Consider the following 6,106-nt stretch of genomic DNA (forward strand, 5'->3'; position numbering starts at 1 on the left):
AACAACTTGTGCTTTAGATACAGGAAGTGATATAACAATATTTAAAAGTTTTTTAATAAAATCATGGAATAATAGTAGTAATATAAAAATAACTGGAGTTACAGGAGAAAGTACTCAAATAATTAATAGTGCTGATAAAGACAATATAATTCTTGGAAGTAAACAAGTAACAATAAATAAAATTTATAAATATGATAAATTAGAATGTAATATATTATTAGGAAATGATTTTATACAACAATTTCAATATTATAAACAAAATAATTTTATGATAATGCTACAAACACCTTGTGGACACTTATTAAAAGTTCCTAGAGAATTTAAACCTTACAGAGTTCAGTCAGCCCAGCGTGGTGATAAATGGGGAAAAAACCAATTCCTAATAATGAAATAAAAAATAAAAGAATATCATATAAAAATGTTCTAAAAACGAGAATAGAAATGAATATAGAAAAAATCATTGAACAATTAGAAAATATTTATGGAGAAAATTCATTATTATTTTGGAAACCACATCACCCAAAAACTAAAATTGAATTAACAGAAAATGTTATAATAAGAATAGGATCAATGATGTATACAATAGAAGATACACAAGAATTTAAGAACCAGATAAAAGAATTGTTAGAACAAAAACTTATTAGACCTAGTAATAGACCTCATAATAATCCTGCTTTTATGGTTATGAAACACTCTAAACAAGTTAGAGGAAAACTAGGATGGTTATAAATTATAAAGAATTAAACAAATATACTAAATTTGATGGTTACTTTCTACCAAATAAAGAAGTATTAATAAATCTTGCAATAGGAAAATAATATTATTCTAAATTTGATTGTAAATCATGATTTTGGCAAGTAAAAATGGAAGAAGATAGTATACAATATACTGCATTTAACACACCTCAAGGAAAATGTGAATGATTAGTTATGTCATTTGGTTTGAAAAATGCACCACAGATATATCAAAGAAAGATGGATATTATATTTAAAAAGTTTAATGAATTTCTAATAGTGTATATTGATGATATATTAATATGTTCTAATAGTAAAAAAGATCATAGAAATCATTTAATCCAATTTATTAATGAATGTAAAAAAGAAGGAATTGTACTATCTAAAAAGAAATTTATAATAGAAAAACAAGAGATAGACATTTTTGGATTATCAATAGATAAAAAAGGGATAAAATTACAAACTCATATATCCAAAAAGATAGAAAGTTTTCCAAATAAATTAGAATCCAAGGAACAAATTCAAAAAATTTTAGGATGTTTAAATTATGCAGAAGGATTTATTGAAAACCTTTCTAAGAAAAGACATAAAATCCAAGTTCTACTTAGAAAAATAAATATTAAGGAATGGAATGAAGAACATACAGAAATAGTTACATCATTAAAAGAAGAATGTAAAAATTTACCAAAATTAAAATTACCAGATGAAAAAGATAATTTGATTGTTAATACTGATGCCTCAGATAAATATTGGGCAGCAATATTAAAAACAAATCTTAATGAAATTTGTAGATACTCAAGTGGAACCTTTAACCAAGCAGAGATAAATTATACTACTCATGAAAAAGAATTATTAGCAATTATTAGAGGAATAAAAAAATTCTCATTATTTTTATCATCCAAGAAATTTATTGTTGAAGCTGATAATTCTCAAATTGCAAGATTAGTCAGAAATAAGTTACCCTCAGAACCACAATACAGAAGGTTTCATAGATGACAAGCTTATTTAGCATTTTATAATTTTAATATAGTCCATATTAAAGGAATTAATAATTTTCTTGCAGATTTTCTCAGCAAAAATATAGAATTTGCTGATGGATAAATCCAAGGCTATGGAGTTATACCAATCTATTACATATATACAAGAAAGGGCAAACTTTCTTAAAGAAGAATATGGAGATATAAGTTCTGGAGCAACCCAGATCTCAGAGATGTTCAACTCAAATATGAAAATATTGTTGAATATCACTATTAAGCATAATAAATATGTCATTGAACTCAAAAATCAAGTTGATGCTATTGCAGCACAACTGAAAAATATACTGTTTGAAACAGATTTATCAAAGAGCTTAGAAATGAGTTTTTCAAATCAATACCAAACAGGAATAGCTGAAAGTAGCAGTGGACCCAGACGTGACAACATATCAACTGATAATAAAGGAGATTCCATTTCTGTATCATCAACCAAGAAAGTTATGATATTTGGAGATAAAAGAGAAACAAAAACAATCAGCATCATGACCAAGAAGATAAAATTCCTTTAGATCCAAACGAAAAAAATATGCCGAAATAGTCAAAATTGCTTATGAAATAAAAATAAGTAATTCATATTTAATTTCCCCAGAAAATAATGTTTACCCCAAAATAATAGCCATGGAAGGAGGTGACCCTTCGTTTATAAAAATCATGACAGACTATGAATTTATGGATTTGATCTATCCAGGAAAATGTTTTATTGAAATCTCGAAGTTTGATGATATATTCATTAAGGAAGTATTCAGATTTGCCAAGGGAAGGAAGATATTTTTAAAATTCTATTCAATCAGTCCAGAATATGATGGCGTTGTTTACTATCTAGTTGAACATATAATCTTAATTGGATATGTTGTAGCCAATTTCTAAATTGATGTTACAAAAAACAATAGAAAAGTCCCAATAATGACAAAATCATGGATCAAACATAGAAGAGCACTTGGAATCAAAGTCATCTACAACATTGCCGAAATTTTGTTTGATAAAAAATTCTCGTTCCTTTGCCAATATGAAAATTGGATGTTGGTATCCAATGAAGGATATGCAAAATCAAAAATTTTTAAAAGACTATATTACAAGATTTGATATACATCAATTTCCAGAATGTCCTACCACTATAAAAGAATCCTGCCAGCTAAAGAAGTGCGCCAGCTGCATGTGAAAAATGAAAGAAGAAGACAAAGCACCTTTTTGACAAAGGTGTATGAAAGACAATAATATTACATGTGAAGACATTGAAGATAAAGATGCTCTTTGAAAAATTGAACCAACATGTGAAGATGTAGGCCCAAGGAAGAAAATAGAGAGACAAGAGTGCCTTTACTGATATAATCAATGATGTAATAGAGTTTCATAAACTTGTATAAATAGAGACATTGCTAAAGAAGAATATCATCTCATCCCGTCTTGAATTATCGAGTTGTAAGCAATAGTCTCAGTTTAAAAACCAGTTTTTCTGGAAATCCCTTTGTACCAAGTATTAATCCTAATAGAAATAAAATTCCAATATTTTGATATCAATATGAGTTTCTAAATCTTTTTCCCATAGATTCTTGAAAGATCTAATAAGAAAGTTTCATTCTTATTTTAACAAGAAGGGATTTTTTCTTTAACAGAAGTCTAGAGTTTTATTCTTTAGAAATTGATACAGTGAGAGCAAGTATCTAAAATAGTAACAATTCCGTGAAGGCAGGAGATCGTTGAAGGAAGCGGTTTACAAATTCGGAGCTCGAAGTCACCCGGTTCTAAGAATATAAGTCTAGATCAAACATAAGGTAAAACTATTAAACTTTTGCTAAAATTAGAATGAATCTTTTAAGGGTCTTAAAAGAATCGCAGGGATAGTTGCATGATGATTATTTTGATAAATGCTAGGATATACAATTGAAAGATTAGATAATTTATTAGAAAGAATGTTAGAAGAAATAAAGAATACTATATCTCAATTAAAAAATACAAATTTACCATTTGAAAAATATAGTACTTTAATTAGAAAATATGAGATGAATGTTGCAGATTATTCTTATTTATTAGATCATAGAATGATTTTATATTTAAATATCCAAAATAGAGTTAACAGAAGATAAAGTGTTTAAAAGATTAGGACATATGTTGTAATATAGAAAGAATCATTTCATTAAGAGTAATATAGACATTTTCACAGAAAGGAATAGTAACAGGCCAAATAAAAAAAATCTCCCGTTGGTTGAAGGGCTCAAACGACATATTTGGTCATTTATCCTAATGCTTTTTTGATGAAGAGGCCTCCAATTATGAAATACAATAAATAAATAATGTCAAATGTCAAAAATATTCCCACCATGAGAAAAAACTTTAACACCCATATCAATTCAATTAATTCTCAAATTCAAGTTTAGGTTTTCAAATCACAATTACGCGTTTTCTCATATTCAACTACCATACTTGCTACTCTAAAATTCTCTTATCTATCATATTCTTCACTTATTTTGAATATCTTTTGAGCATTTGAACAAGAATTTGATAAACATACTATCTAAATTGAAAAATTTCATTACATTTGAAGAAAGAAGAAAGACACTTTTAGAAATTTCATGTATATTGTACATTTTATTGAATAATATTTTAGTTGGTGTTAATTTTTTGTGTTGTTTGCAGCTATAGGATGATAATGATGCTCCAACTGTTATTTGATAAGTAGAACGACACTCCAACCGTTTTCTGCACGAAAAACGACACTACATTCGTTATCTACTGTAATTTAGTTTTTCAATGAAAAAATCTCTAATGATGGACTATCTAATGTATTTAACATATAAATGTTGATCATGTCACAAAGAACGGTTGAAAAGATATGTATGATATGTTATCGAATCGGTGAAAGTACAAGTAAAAAAAAAAAATAATAATAATAATAAATAGGTGATTAAAGTAATAAATAGGCAATATATCTCCCAAATTTTGTAAGAGGCATGTCTATCTTGCAACTTAAATAAGTTAATTTATCGACTATCAAGGGCACGGACGAGCTATGATTGTTTATACTCATGTATATAGACAAAACGACACAAGTGTCGTTTCATTATCAATAACGATACTTGTATTGTTCTGTTGAATTCTTCAATATTTTACTTATTTTCTAATAGAACAACCTCAAACATTAGATCCTATAACTTAAGAAAGTCAGAAAGGTTGATCACATGATAAAAAAAATATTGGATTGACATGGATTATAAGATATTTAGTTAGTGAAATTACTAGTCATTGTAATGATTCGCTAGAAAATATAATTAATTAGTACATCTCTCAATTTTTGTAAATGACATATCCATCTTACAACTAAAATGAGTTGAACTTATTGGTTCTCATGGCATAAATGTGTCATGACTGCATATTGTAGTATTTATAGACAGAACAACACAAGTGTCGTTTAACAATCTTTGTGCCGTTCTGTTGATTTCTCTAATAACTTACTTATTTTTCAACGTAATGGCCTCAAACACTGGATCCCCTAACTTAAGAAAGATAAGAAAAGTTGACCATGTTAGAAGAATGGTTGATTTGACATAGATTATACGATATCGAGTTTGTGAAATCATAAGTCATTGTATTAATTCGTTAGAAAATATAATTAATAAGCACATCTTACAACTTTTGTAAACGGAATGCCCATATTTCAACTTAAATGAGTTCAATTTATTGGTTCTCAAGGTATGGATGGGTTATGCTTGCGTATACTTGTGCTTATAGGCAGAACGACACAAATATCGTTCAACGGCTTTTGTGTCATTCTGTTGATTTTTCAAAGAAACGATCTCAAACCTTGGATCATCTAACTTGAAAAAGTCAGAAATGTTGATCACGTGAGAAAATAATGGTTGAATTGACATAGGTTATACGATATCGACTTGGTGAAATCATAAGTCATTGTATTAATTGGTTAGAAAATATAATTAATGAGCAGATCTCACATTTTTGTAAACGGAACGCCCATCTTTTAACTTAAATAAGTTCAATTTATTGGTTCTCGAGGCATGGATGGGTCATGACAGCGTATACTTGTGTTTATAGATAGAATGACAAAAGTGTCGTTTAACGACTCTTATGCCGTTATGTTGATTTCTCAAATATTTTACTTATTTTCTAACGTAACAACCTCAAACTTTGGATCCTCTAATTTAAGAAAGTTAGAAAGGTTGATCATGTGAAAAAAAAGATCGGATTAACATAGGATATACGATATCGAGTTGGTGAAATCATAAGCCAATGTATTGATTCGTAGAAAATATAAATAATGAACACATCTCTCAAATTTTGTAAACGGCATGCCCATCTTTCAATTGAAATTAGTTCAACTTATTG

This window comes from Olea europaea, chromosome 13 (genome assembly GCF_002742605.1).
Source record: "Olea europaea var. sylvestris chromosome 13, O_europaea_v1, whole genome shotgun sequence".
Classification (NCBI taxonomy): Eukaryota; Viridiplantae; Streptophyta; class Magnoliopsida; order Lamiales; family Oleaceae; genus Olea; species Olea europaea.